This window comes from Hippocampus zosterae, chromosome 16 (assembly GCF_025434085.1).
Source record: "Hippocampus zosterae strain Florida chromosome 16, ASM2543408v3, whole genome shotgun sequence".
Taxonomy (NCBI): domain Eukaryota; kingdom Metazoa; phylum Chordata; class Actinopteri; order Syngnathiformes; family Syngnathidae; genus Hippocampus; species Hippocampus zosterae.
Window position 1 is genome coordinate 6,216,335 of NC_067466.1, and position 16,236 is coordinate 6,232,570.

Below are 16,236 nucleotides of genomic sequence, written 5' to 3' on the forward strand. Positions count from 1 at the left end.
AGGTGGCTGGCATAGTCTACCGAAACATCTGTGCGGAGTACGGACTGGAAACCCCAAGGTCAAAATGGGAAACACCTCCGAAGGTGGTGGAGAATGACAGAGCGAAGATCCTATGGGACTTCCAGATCCAGACTGACAAGATGGTAATGGCGAACCAACCAGATATCCTGATGATAGATAAAGGGCAGAGGAAAGCCGTTGTAGTGGATGTAGCGGTCCCAAGTGCTGGAAACATCAGAAAGAAGGAACACGAGAAACTCGAGAAATCCCAAGGGCTCAGAGAGGAGCTGGAGAGAGCCTGGAAGGTAAAGGGGACAGTCGTGCCTGTGGTGGTCGGAGCACTCGGGGCAGTGACCCCCAAACTAGATGATGAGTGGTTGCAACAGATCCCGGGAACAACATCGGACATCTCAGTCCAGAAATGTGCAGTGCTGGGAACGGCAAGGATACTGCGCAGAACCCTCAAGCTTCCTGGCCTCTGGTAGAGGACCCCAGCTGAATGAGGGATGGACACCACCTGAGGGGTGAGACGAGGATTTTTTTTATAGATATACAGTAGATACACATTCACTCCCATGAACATCCCCAACAACATTAACACCAACACTACAGAAATTCAAACCGTAAAGATTCACATAACCAACCACAAAAGACGACACATATGCAACATGTATATACCCCCCAGAGATACCACCCGACCAGACCACGCCACAGAAGACACAGACATCACCAACACCTTCCAATACATAAACTCGCTGAACAACACCATTCTAACCGCAGACATCAACGCTCACTCAACACAATGGCACTCTCCCTACGACGACCACAGAGGCACCCACATTGCAGACATACTACAAAACTCCCAACAAATCACTCTAAACGCAAACACACCCACCAGAAAACCTACAAACATCAACCAACAACCAACATCACCGGACATCACAACAGCCAGCAACAGCATCACAAACAGAACAACATGGACCACAATACACGCACTCAGTTCAGACCACCTTCCTATCAAAATCACACACAACACGCGTGCTCCTTTCCGCCTACAACAACACCTTCAAACTTACACAAATTACAGGAAAGCAGACTGGGAAGGATACACCTCTGAAATAGAATCAGCACTGGAGAACATAACCATACCTGACAACATCCACACAGCCAACACCATGCTCACAAACCTCATACTTACAGCTGACAAACACCACATACCCCACGGAAAAATAAAAAGCAAATCACTTCTCCTACCACAACACATCAGAACACTCATCAGCCAAAGAAACGACATCAGACAACAAAACCACCAAGACCCACGCATCACAGACCTAAACAAAGAAATAGACACACAAATCCAAAAACACAAACAAGAGCTATGGAAAGAACACTTAACGGATGCATGGAACCACAGACACAAACAACACATACTCTGGAACACAGTAACAAGACTATCAAACAAAGAACAAAAAGCACCAGAAAACACCACAATACAGTTCGGACAACACACGGCAATATCCAACAAACAGAAAGCACGAGCATTCAACAAACAATTCACCAACATAATACAACACAAAACCAACAGAACATACAGACAACTACAACGCAAAATACGAAAACTCAACACCACGCCCATAACCATCACAGAACAACAAGTCAAACAAGCACTACAACGCTCCAAAAGCAACAACTCCACAGGCCCAGACAACATAAACATCAGACATCTGAAACACCTAGGCCCCAAAGCAATAACACTACTCACACACACTTACAACACATCACTCAACACCAACACCATCCCCGCAATATGGAAGACTGCAAAAATAATCCCAATACCAAAACCCAACAAAAACCACGCACTCGGCCCATCTTACAGACCAATAGCACTACTCAGCCCAATAGCCAAAACAATGGAAAAGGTAATACTACCCTTCATTACCAACAACACTCAACTACCCTCTCACCAACACGGCTTCCGAAAACAACACTCCACAACCACAGCACTACACCACATACACAACATCATAGCCACAGGTTTCAATCAACAAAAACCACCACAACGAACAGTTGCCATAGCCCTAGACATGTCCAAAGCCTTTGACACGGTAAACCTACACACACTCACAAACAAACTCAACAACACTAACACCCCAAACATCATCATCAAATACATCTTCAACTACATAAGGGGACGCAGACAATACACTCAATACCGGGGGGAAACATCAGAACACAGAAACACGAAAACGGGGGTACCACAGGGGGGAGTACTTTCACCAACACTATTCAACATATACATGGCAGACTTACCACAACCACCTCCAAATGTACACACAGTTACATATGCAGACGACATCACCATTCTATCCACACATGTCAAACCACAACAGGCACAACAACAAGTACAAAAATATCTCCACGACATATACAACTGGACAAAACAGAACCAACTCACACTCAACGCAGACAAAACCACCACCACTCTGTTCACACCGGATCCGGCAGAATACAGCAACAGGCTCACTTTACAAATAGATAACACCACCCTACCCACAGTCCGCGAACCCAAAATACTGGGATTAACATGGGACCCCAAACTCACCTTCTCAAAACACACACAACACACTCTAACCCGCCCCAAGCAATCAAACAAAATACTTAAAGCCTTATCAACCACTCACTGGGGAAAATCCAAAGAAACTATACTCACCACATACAAAGCAACTACACTCACACGCCTCAAATACGCAAACACTATATGGTCACCAACACTATCGGACACAAACAAGACAAAACTCCAGACCACACAGAACACCGCACTCAGAATAGCAACAGGATGCACACAAGACACAAACATACAACACTTGCATGAGGAAACAAAAACTCTCCCACTGAACACCCATCTAAAACTACACGCATCGCAAATCAGACAAAAAGCCCAACACCCAAACCACCCACTACACCCACTCACTCAACAACCACCACCACCCAGACAAAAGAAACAAACAATCTTCCACAACAACAACTACACACACAACAAAGACACAGCACCACAGGACACCAACAACGACACAATAAAACAGAACATGAAAGACATACACACCCACTTTGTACAAACACACTTGGACTCCAGACAACACAACAAAGTAATACATGCACCAGCACCAGAAATAGACCCATCAGAGCAAGACCTACCACACAGAACCAGACAACTCCTAGCACAACTCCGAACCAACAAATCACCAGCCCTCCACTCCTACCTACACAACATTACACCGGACACACACCCAACACCACTCTGTGCGCTATGCGGCACGCAAGTGCACGACACACAACACCTGTTCACCTGCACAAACATACCCACCACACTGACTCCGGAGGACCACTGGCGAAACCCAAGCGGAGTGGCGGCCCTGCTCGCCCGCTGGGCGGCGGAGGGGGGTCTGGGGATCCGGGAGACGGAGTGAGGGCCCGGTCCCCCAATGTCGGGGCACGGGTGGGGTCGACAACAACAACAACAACAACATAAAAAAAGACTTCCCCTTTAAATATTCCTGCTGCATAATATATCTCCTTTCCTTTCGTAAAGGATGGTCAGAACCTTTCCTAAGCATTATTAAAATTTAGACGATCTTTGCTCCAGGTGCTACCGGCTCATCTCACTCGGTTAGGATAGGAAAGGAAAGTTCCTATGCCAAAATGATAATCCAAAAAGGGCCCCTGTTGGTGGATAATCAGGCCATGGGAGGTGTGAGTAAATTGTGAGGGGGTGTTGGCTGGAGCTAGAAATAATTTTGGTGTCTTGTCCCTGCAGTAGGTTCATTAAAAGAGCAACCAGTGTTTTCACCACCATGGTCGGATCTTACTCTGGAGGGTAACCCATACAGGCAGGTGGCTTGGACAAAATATTTCAACACTGTCAAAGCTGTGTTGTCTGTGCTCCAGTTGAAGGTACGTTATTAGCCTGGAATTCCCATCAATGCCGGCATGTGTCACAAACACCCACCTGTAAAACAAACATGAAAAGAATAATGATTAAATACAATAAAACAATCAAGTTTCATATCTTGTTTGAAATATCATCTCGGTAGAGAAGGTATTGCTGTGCACTTAAGACTACATGGAGGCAATTTGGAGTTTGTGTAACTTGGATATACAAATGATAAAATTCAATTTAATCTGTGCTGTCCATACAATATGGCTTTCTAATGCTCCCACGAGTACAAATATAAGATGATCCCTTATTACCGAATGAGACGCATATGCCCATCTATGTGCCATAAACTATTGGAGAATGGCACATAGTATGTTCTTCTAGCCACAGTCTGGCTCCATCTCTGGGCTCCAGCAGCTGGCTCAATACGGTTGAGGATTTCTCGAACTCTTTTTCTTTGTACTACAATACCATCAGCACGCAGGTATGCCCTCATCATCTGCAACAGGTTCATAAAACAACACAATAAAGAAAGTACACTTTCACAATGAATATAATGATATATACATGAAGGGACAAGAGTATGTAGCAGAACACTTGCTTCCGAGCCTGATCTGGGAAATTGGCTGTGCAATCTTCTGACATGCTCTTCCAGGTCAACATCATGAATGGGAGTAAATCTATTTCTGGCTGAAATCTGAAAAAAACTTCATTTTTTTATGCAGGTATGAAGAGGAACAACACAACATCTCAGTGATGGCTCTCACTGTAAAGCCCTGAGTGGGGAGCAGTTCAATTTGATCACTTGTAATGTCAAGTGCTGGTCTTCCTCGTCTACCTAAAGTATGGAAATAAAAGGATTAAGGAATTCAAGCAAACGAATCACTACGTGTTTTTTATATACTGTATACAGTACAGGCATATAGACACAGATGTACATAAAAGTATATGCAGCTTCAAAACCACGAGCAGCTATTTTCTCTAACCATTTTACTCAAGAAAAAAATAATTCAAACTTATAATTGAATAACTAAAAGATCACTAGTTATTGCTTAAAAGTGTACAGCCATCGCGTTACTTAATAGTCTACTGATTTGCAGGAAAACCACTGGTATAAAACGACGTTTGACAGGGTGATAGAAGGTAAGTCACAGCAAGTCGTCAGTAAAACCCGTGTGTAGTTTGAATAAAAATACATACGAAAAACCAATGACAAAAAATGGTAGCCATTTTACCTGTGTGCAAACGATGTGCCACATGGGAACAAACACGTCCACCATTAGGAGTGGGTCCCGCAATGATGATAGATCGGAGATCTATTGGACTTTGAATCAAACTTTGAATAGTATCAGCGCTAAACTGGTCACTAACTCTTCTTAAATTAGCAATTGAAATGTTTATCGCGCGTGCTTCACTTTCACCGGCAGACCCTTGATGACAGGCACTCTCTATTGCCCTGCACCTTCGCCGAATACGTCTCAGGACACTGTCCGCCATTGTTGTTTTAAAAAACTAAGTGGGCACAGAATTTCCAAAATCATGAGCCCTGACTGGTGGGATGACACTATTTTGAAACGTACAGCCAATAGGATACCGTTACATGTTTTCGTAATCATCCTTATTTGCATTTAATGCAAGTACAGTGTAATGTCACTAGCACTACAAGTGGGCACATTTATGGCCTTACATGTTCACTAGTAAGCGTCAAAATCATCTTACCAGTGAACTAGTGGGCACATTTATGGCCTTAAATGTTCAGTAGTAAGCGTCAAAATAATCTTATTAGTGAACTAGTGGGCGTTTTGCGGCTTACATGTTCACTAGTAAGCGTCAAAATTACCTTACTAGTGAACTAGTGAGCGTTTTGTGGCTTACATGTTCACTAGTAAGCGTCAAAATGACCTTACTAGTAAACTAGTGAGCGTTTTGTGGCTTACATGTTCACTAGTAAGCGTCAAAATGATCTTACTAGTGAACTATTGGGCGTTTTGTGGCTTACATGTTCACTAGTAAGCCTCAAAATGATCTTACTAGTGAACTAGTAGGCGATGTGTGGCTTACCTGTCAACTAGTAAGCCTCAAAATGAACTTACTAGTGAACTAGTGGGCACATTTATGGCCTTACATGTTCACTACTAAGCGTCAAAATGATCTTACTAGTGAACTAGTGGGCGTTTTGTGGCTTACATGTTCACTAGTAAGCGTCAAAATGACCTTACTAGTGAACTAGTGGGCGTTTTGTGGCTTACATGTTCACTAGTAAGCGTCAAAATGATCTTACTAGTGAACGAGTGAGCGTTTTGTGGCTGACATGTTCATAAATAAGTGTCAAAATGATCTTACTAGGGAACTAGTGGGCGTTTTGTGGCTTACATGTTCACTAGTAAGCGTCAAAATTACCTTACTAGTGAACCAGTGAGCGTTTTGTGGCTTACATGTTCACTAGTAAGCGTCAAAATGACCTTACTAGTGAACTAGTGAGCGTTTTGTGGCTTACATGTTCACTAGTAAGCGTCAAAATGATCTTACTAGTGAACTAGTGGGCGTTCTGTGGCTTACATGTTCACTAGAAGCCTCAAAATTATCTTACTAGTGAACTAGCGGGCGTTTTGTGGCTTACATGTCAACTAGTAAGCCTCAAAATGATCTTACTAGTGAACTAGTGGGCACATTTATGGCCTTACATGTTCACTAGTAAGCGTCAAAATGACCTTACTAGTGAACTAGTGGGCAATATGGAATAAATACTCAAAGGGCTTGCCATGCAAGCCCATTGAGTATTTAAAGGGTTCAAAGGGCTTGCCTGGCAAGCCCTTTGAGTATTTATTCATCCGTGATGGTATTGTAGACCAATGAGAGCACGTCCGACAGACACGTGGACTTCGGGCGGCCAATCATGATGCATTTCGAGCCAAGCCCCAACAAAAACGGAGGAGAAAACTTTCAGACGCTTTGAAAGCTTTTGGGGTACATATTACTCTTGTTGTTACACAAAATTTTGTTTTACGATTATTTTAGGCGGTAACGTTATGGTGTAAATGTCAAATACGTGGTCAATTTATCAAGATGAAGCCTGCTTAAAAATTTGCTCCAACAATTTTGGAGATGTGTCTGACTTTGACAGCAATGGCGGCAGTTCAACGCTGACAGTCGCAGTCGGGTGCAGATTTATTTCGGCAGGACTTTCTAAAATCTGCCGTTTGCTCTGACAGTTCTCTGTCTGACAGTCACATTTTGTCTTATTACTCACAAGCTAATTGACATTTAAAAAAAGAGTTAATGTTTGGAACACGATTTTGCTCTTACTGTTTGCTGCCTTAGTTCGTTTGAAATATTCGCTTCCTGCATTACATGAAGTACATTTTTTAATATTCACAAGACTGTAACTGTGCATTATAAATAATGTCACATTTGCACTATGTTTTACTGGATCTACAACTAAACTAGGTCCTCGTTTCTGGGAGAGTCCACAGCACCTCCTGTATCACAACCATTCTGCCGGCACACCTTCAGCAGCACGATGTTTCTAACGGGAGCTGGAGGGTGATCAGCTTCATTGAAGAACAGGAGGAGGAGAGGCACAACGTTTGTCATTTGTGATATGTTTTTAGACTTTTCTCCTAACTAAAAAAACTATGTTTTGTTAATTTCTTGATATACTGTAGTTCTTGTATTTAAATATTTTAACAATCAAATATTTTTCAACTGTGTTTTAGATATTAATTGTATGAAATAAATCAGTGAAGCCCCATTCAAATTCTACTCTATCTAATCTGCTCGATCACACTGCTGTCAACCTGCTGTACCTCCAAACTCCTTGGCTTACTCGCAGTTGGAGGGTTGCCCCCGAACGGGGGGACAAATCAAGGAACCAATCCCTGCACCCCGAACGGGGTGCCCTTACGGCCGTTTTTTTTTTTTTTCGGCTAACCGCCCCCTGAACCTGGCAGGGTGGCGGGCGGACCTTTTGCTCCAGGCGGGGGACATAGAGACAAATCCGGGGCCCACACAGACACTCTCACGCACGCAACAAACACACACACAACAAACTACCTGGACATGCGACATTTGCACACAACAGATTACAAGAAGACAGACATCCTACAGATGCAACCACCACACACCACACTGGGTACACAAACATTGCACAAACATAAACACTAGACAATACAACATAACATGGAAATGCAGACTACATCCCAAAACACCACCACGAACAACAACACCTCGTAGGACACCAACAGGCAGCAGAGCACAAACAGACCAAAACAACACACTCGCCTCACCAACACTACCCTCAAACGCAACACGGACAGACAACTCCAACAGAGATACAACAAACACAAGACCACCCCCCCAAACCTGGACCTGCAATAGCTGCAATAGAATCATCACACGCAGACAAACCTCACTCAGATGCAACTCAACACACCCACACTGGATACACAGACATTGCTCCGGCATCACCACCCCCCAATACACAAACACGTGGACATGCAGAACACACACGCAAACAACAAACACCCCAACACCACAACCCCCGAACAACCCACAAAGAACAACACCCACCAACAAAAACAACAAACACACACTGACCATACTACAAATAAACATCAACGGCATCCAAAACAAGAAAACAGAACTAGAAGAACTCGCCTCACAACAGCACGCAGACATCATCACCATACAAGAAACCAAACTAGAAAAACAACACAACACACCTCGTCTCACCAACTACACCAGCATTAGGAAAGACAGAGAACACAAGGGAGGAGGAGGACTGCTCACATACATTCACAAATCAGTCACATTCACTCCCATGAACATCCCCAACAACATTAACACCAACACTACAGAAATTCAAACCGTAAAGATTCACATAACCAACCACAAAAGACTACACATATGCAACATGTATATACCCCCCAGAGATACCACCCGACCAGACCACGCCACAGAAGACACAGACATCACCAACACCTTCCAATACATAAACTCGCTGAACAACACCATTCTAACCGCAGACATCAACGCTCACTCAACACAATGGCACTCTCCCTACGACGACCACAGAGGCACCCTCATTGCAGACATACTACAGAACTCCCAACAAATCACTCTAAACGCAAACACACCTACCAGAAAACCTACAAACATCAACCAACAACCAACATCACCGGACATCACAACAGCCAGCAACAGCATCACAAACAGAACAACATGGACCACAATACACGCACTCAGTTCAGACCACCTTCCTATCAAAATCACACACAACACGCGTGCTCCTTTCCGCCTACAACAACACCTTCAAACTTACACAAATTACAGGAAAGCAGACTGGGAAGGATATACCTCTGAAATAGAATCAGCACTGGAGAACATAACCATACCTGACAACATCCACACAGCCAACACCATGCTCACAAACCTCATACTTACAGCAGACAAACACCACATACCCCACGGAAAAATAAAAAGCAAATCACTTCTCCTACCACAACACATCAGAACACTCATCAGCCAAAGAAACGACATCAGACAACAAAACCACCAAGACCCACGCATCACAGACCTAAACAAAGAAATAGACACACAAATCCAAAAACACAAACAAGAGCTATGGAAAGAACACTTAACGGATGCATGGAACCACAGACACAAACAACACATACTCTGGAACACAGTAACAAGACTATCAAACAAAGAACAAAAAGCACCAGAAAACACCACAATACAGTTCGGACAACACACGGCAATATCCAACAAACAGAAAGCACGAGCATTCAACAAACAATTCACCAACATAATACAACACAAAACCAACAGAACATACAGACAACTACAACGCAAAATACGAAAACTCAACACCACGCCCATAACCATCACAGAACAACAAGTCAAACAAGCACTACAACGCTCCAAAAGCAACAACTCCACAGGCCCAGACAACATAAACATCAGACATCTGAAACACCTAGGCCCCAAAGCAATAACACTACTCACACACACTTACAACACATCACTCAACACCAACACCATCCCCGCAATATGGAAGACTGCAAAAATAATCCCAATACCAAAACCCAACAAAAACCACGCACTCGGCCCATCTTACAGACCAATAGCACTACTCAGCCCAATAGCCAAAACAATGGAAAAGGTAATACTACCCTTCATTACCAACAACACTCAACTACCCTCTCACCAACACGGCTTCCGAAAACAACACTCCACAACCACAGCACTACACCACATACACAACATCATAGCCACAGGTTTCAATCAACAAAAACCACCACAACGAACAGTTGCCATAGCCCTAGACATGTCCAAAGCCTTTGACACGGTAAACCTACACACACTCACAAACAAACTCAACAACACTAACACCCCAAACATCATCATCAAATACATCTTCAACTACATAAGGGGACGCAGACAATACACTCAATACCGGGGGGAAACATCAGAACACAGAAACACGAAAACGGGGGTACCACAGGGGGGAGTACTTTCACCAACACTATTCAACATATACATGGCAGACTTACCACAACCACCTCCAAATGTACACACAGTTACATATGCAGACGACATCACCATTCTATCCACACATGTCAAACCACAACAGGCACAACAACAAGTACAAAAATATCTCCACGACATATACAACTGGACAAAACAGAACCAACTCACACTCAACGCAGACAAAACCACCACCACTCTGTTCACACCGGATCCGGCAGAATACAGCAACAGGCTCACTTTACAAATAGATAACACCACCCTACCCACAGTCCGCGAACCCAAAATACTGGGATTAACATGGGACCCCAAACTCACCTTCTCAAAACACACACAACACACTCTAACCCGCCCCAAGCAATCAAACAAAATACTTAAAGCCTTATCAACCACTCACTGGGGAAAATCCAAAGAAACTATACTCACCACATACAAAGCAACCACACTCACACGCCTCAAATACGCAAACACTATATGGTCACCAACACTATCGGACACAAACAAGACAAAACTCCAGACCACACAGAACACCGCACTCAGAATAGCAACAGGATGCACACAAGACACAAACATACAACACTTGCATGAGGAAACAAAAACTCTCCCACTGAACACCCATCTAAAACTACACGCATCGCAAATCAGACAAAAAGCCCAACACCCAAACCACCCACTACACCCACTCACTCAACAACCACCACCACCCAGACAAAAGAAACAAACAATCTTCCACAACAACAACTACACACACAACAAAGACACAGCACCACAGGACACCAACAACGACACCATAAAACAGAACATGAAAGACATACACACCCACTTTGTACAAACACACTTGGACACCAGACAACACAACAAAGTAATACATGCACCAGCACCAGAAATAGACCCATCAGAGCAAGACCTACCACACAGAACCAGACAACTCCTAGCACAACTCCGAACCAACAAATCACCAGCCCTCCACTCATACCTACACAACATTACACCGGACACACACCCAACACCACTGTGTGCGCTATGCGGCACGCAAGTGCACGACACACAACACCTGTTCACCTGCACAAACATACCCACCACACTGACTCCGGAGGACCTCTGGCGAAACCCAAGCGGAGTGGCGGCCCTGCTCGCCCGCTGGGCGGCGGAGGGGGGTCTGGGGATCCGGGAGACGGAGTGAGGGCCCGGTCCCCCAATGTCGGGGCACGGGTGGGGTCGACAACAACAACAACAACAACATAAAAAAAGACTTCCCCTTTAAATATTCCTGCTGCATAATATATCTCCTTTCCTTTCGTAAAGGATGGTCAGAACCTTTCCTAAGCATTATTAAAATTTAGACGATCTTTGCTCCAGGTGCTACCGGCTCATCTCACTCGGTTAGGATAGGAAAGGAAAGTTCCTATGCCAAAATGATAATCCAAAAAGGGCCCCTGTTGGTGGATAATCAGGCCATGGGAGGTGTGAGTAAATTGTGAGGGGGTGTTGGCTGGAGCTAGAAATAATTTTGGCGTCTTGTCCCTGCAGTAGGTTCATTAAAAGAGCAACCAGTGTTTTCACCACCATGGTCGGATCTTACTCTGGAGGGTAACCCATACAGGCAGGTGGCTTGGACAAAATATTTCAACACTGTCAAAGCTGTGTTGTCTGTGCTCCAGTTGAAGGTACGTTATTAGCCTGGAATTCCCATCAATGCCGGCATGTGTCACAAACACCCACCTGTAAAACAAACATGAAAAGAATAATGATTAAATACAAGAAAACAATCAAGTTTCATATCTTGTTTGAAATATCATCTCGGTAGAGAAGGTATTGCTGTGCACTTAAGACTACATGGAGGCAATTTGGAGTTTGTGTAACTTGGATATACAAATGATAAAATTCAATTTAATCTGTGCTGTCCATACAATATGGCTTTCTAATGCTCCCACGAGTACAAATATAAGATGATCCCTTATTACCGAATGAGACGCATATGCCCATCTATGTGCCATAAACTATTGGGGAATGGCACATAGTATGTTCTTCTAGCCACAGTCTGTCTCCATCTCTGGGCTGCAGCAGCTGGCTCAATACGGTTGAGGATTTCTCGAACTCTTTTTCTTTGTACTACAATACCATCAGCACGCAGGTATGCCCTCATCATCTGCAACAGGTTCATAAAACAACACAATAAAGAAAGTACACTTTCACAATGAATATAATGATATATACATGAAGGGACAAGAGTATGTAGCAGAACACTTGCTTCCGAGCCTGATCTGGGAAATTGGCTGTGCAATCTTCTGACATGCTCTTCCAGGTCAACATCATGAATGGGAGTAAATCTATTTCTGGCTGAAATCTGAAAAAACTTCATTTTTTTATGCAGGTATGAAGAGGAACAACACAACATATCAGTGATGGCTCTCACTGTAAAGCCCTGAGTGGGGAGCAGTTCAATTTGATCACTTGTAATGTCAAGTGCTGGTCTTCCTCGTCTACCTAAAGTATGGAAATAAAAGGATTAAGGAATTCAAGCAAACGAATCACTACGTGTTTTTTATATACTGTATACAGTACAGGCATATAGACACAGATGTACATAAAAGTATATGCAGCTTCAAAACCACGAGCAGCTATTTTCTCTAACCATTTTACTCAAGAAAAAAATAATTCAAACTTATAATTGAATAACTAAAAGATCACTAGTTATTGCTTAAAAGTGTACAGCCATCGCGTTACTTAATAGTCTACTGATTTGCAGGAAAACCACTGGTATAAAACGACATTTGACAGGGTGATAGAAGGTAAGTCACAGCAAGTCGTCAGTAAAACCCGTGTGTAGTTTGAATAAAAATACATACGAAAAACCAATGACAAAAAATGGTAGCCATTTTACCTGTGTGCAAACGATGTGCCACATGGGAACAAACACGTCCACCATTAGGAGTGGGTCCCGCAATGATGACAGATCGGAGATATATTGGACTTTGAATCAAACTTTGAATAGTATCAGCGCTAAACTGGTCACTAACTCTTCTTAAATTAGCAATTGAAATGTTTATCGCGCGTGCTTCACTTTCACCGGCAGACCCTTGATGACAGGCACTCTCTATTGCCCTGCACCTTCGCCGAATACGTCTCAGGACACTGTCCGCCATTGTTGTTTTAAAAAACTAAGTGGGCACAGAATTTCCAAAATCATGAGCCCTGACTGGTGGGATGACACTATTTTGAAACGTACAGCCAATAGGATACCGTTACATGTTTTCGTAATCATCCTTATTTGCATTTAATGCAAGTACAGTGTAATGTCACTAGCACTACAAGTGGGCACATTTATGGCCTTACATGTTCACTAGTAAGCGTCAAAATCATCTTACCAGTGAACTAGTGGGCACATTTATGGCCTTAAATGTTCAGTAGTAAGCGTCAAAATAATCTTATTAGTGAACTAGTGGGCGTTTTGCGGCTTACATGTTCACTAGTAAGCGTCAAAATGACCTTACTAGTGAGCGTTTTGTGGCTTACATGTTCACTAGTAAGCGTCAAAATGACCTTACTAGTAAACTAGTGAGCGTTTTGTGGCTTACATGTTCACTAGTAAGCGTCAAAATGATCTTACTAGTGAACTATTGGGCGTTTTGTGGCTTACATGTTCACTAGTAAGCCTCAAAATGATCTTACTAGTGAACTAGTAGGCGATGTGTGGCTTACATGTCAACTAGTAAGCCTCAAAATGAACTTACTAGTGAACTAGTGGGCACATTTATGGCCTTACATGTTCACTAGTAAGCGTCAAAATGATCTTACTAGTGAACTAGTGGGCGTTTTGTGGCTTACATGTTCACTAGTAAGCGTCAAAATGACCTTACTAGTGAACTAGTGGGCGTTTTGTGGCTTACATGTTCACTAGTAAGCGTCAAAATGATCTTACTAGTGAACGAGTGAGCGTTTTGTGGCTGACATGTTCATAAATAAGTGTCAAAATGATCTTACTAGGGAACTAGTGGGCGTTTTGTGGCTTACATGTTCACTAGTAAGCGTCAAAATTACCTTACTAGTGAACCAGTGAGCGTTTTGTGGCTTACATGTTCACTAGTAAGCGTCAAAATGACCTTACTAGTGAACTAGTGAGTGTTTTGTGGCTTACATGTTCACTAGTAAGCGTCAAAATGATCTTACTAGTGAACTAGTGGGCGTTCTGTGGCTTACATGTTCACTAGAAGCCTCAAAATTATCTTACTAGTGAACTAGCGGGCGTTTTGTGGCTTACATGTCAACTAGTAAGCCTCAAAATGATCTTACTAGTGAACTAGTGGGCACATTTATGGCCTTACATGTTCACTAGTAAGCGTCAAAATGACCTTACTAGTGAACTAGTGGGCAATATGGAATAAATACTCAAAGGGCTTGCCAGGCAAGCCCATTGAGTATTTAAAGGGTTCAAAGGGCTTGCCTGGCAAGCCCTTTGAGTATTTATTCATCCGTGATGGTATTGTAGACCAATGAGAGCACGTCCGACAGACACGTGGACTTCGGGCGGCCAATCATGATGCATTTCGAGCCAAGCCCCAACAAAAACGGAGGAGAAAACTTTCAGACGCTTTGAAAGCTTTTGGGGTACATATTACTCTTGTTGTTACACAAAATTTTGTTTTACGATTATTTTAGGCGGTAACGTTATGGTGTAAATGTCAAATACGTGGTCAATTTATCAAGATGAAGCCTGCTTAAAAATTTGCTCCAACAATTTTGGAGATGTGTCTGACTTTGACAGCAATGGCGGCAGTTCAACGCTGACAGTCGCAGTCGGGTGCAGCTTTATTTCGGCAGGACTTTCTAAAATCTGCCGTTTGCTCTGACAGTTCTCTGTCTGACAGTCACATTTTGTCTTATTACTCACAAGCTAATTGACATTTAGGGCGGCCCGGTAGCCCAGTGGTTAGCACGTCGGCTTCACAGTGCAGAGGTACCGGGTTCGATACCAGCTCCGGCCTCCCTGTGTGGAGTTTGCATGTTCTCCCCGGGCCTGCGTGGGTTTTCTCCGGGTGCTCCGGTTTCCTCCCACATTCCAAAAATATGCGTGGCAGGCTGATTGAACACTCTAAATTGTCCCTAGGTGTGAGTGTGAGCGTGGATGGTTGTTCGTCTATGTGTGCCCTGCGACTGGCTGGCAACCGATTCAGGGTGTATCCCGCCTACTGCCCGGAGACGGCTGGGATGGGCTCCAGCACCCCCCGCGACCCTAGTGAGGATCAAGCGGTACGGAAGATGAATGAATGAATGAATAATTGACATTTAAAAAAAGAGTTAATGTTTGGAACACGATTTTGCTCTTACTGTTTGCTGCCTTAGTTCGTTTGAAATATTCGCTTCCTGCATTACATGAAGTACATTTTTTAATATTCACAAGACTGTAACTGTGCATTATAAATAATGTCACATTTGCACTATGTTTTACTGGATCTACAACTAAACTAGGTCCTCGTTTCTGGGAGAGTCCACAGCACCTCCTGTATCACAACCATTCTGCCGGCACACCTTCAGCAGCACGATGTTTCTAACGGGAGCTGGAGGGTGATCAGCTTCATTGAAGAACAGGAGGAGGAGAGGCACAACGTTTGTCATTTGTGATTTGTTTTTAGACTTTTCTCCTAACTAAAAAAACTATGTTTTGTTAATTTCTTGATATAGTTCTTGTATTTAAATATTTTAACAATCAAATATTTTTCAACTGTGTTTTAGATATTAATTGTATGAAATAAATCAGTGAAGCCCCATTCAAA

General features: G+C 43.3%; 1 protein-coding gene across 8 annotated transcripts in view; it reads left to right on the top strand.

Annotated features, from left to right (window-relative positions):
• Positions 1–16,236, top strand: part of LOC127587825 (uncharacterized) — a 257,761-nt gene that overhangs the window by 155,602 nt on the left and 85,923 nt on the right. Inside the window, exon 2 of one of the 8 annotated variants that reach the window (XM_052046308.1) lies at positions 15,932–16,077. The exons of 6 other annotated variants lie outside the window; for them this stretch is intronic. The gene's annotated coding sequence lies outside the window, so the exon portion shown is untranslated. Of the gene's footprint in view, positions 1–7,381; positions 7,547–15,931; positions 16,078–16,236 lie in introns of those variants that run through there. One more of the 8 variants, XM_052046302.1, reaches the window with a different exon arrangement.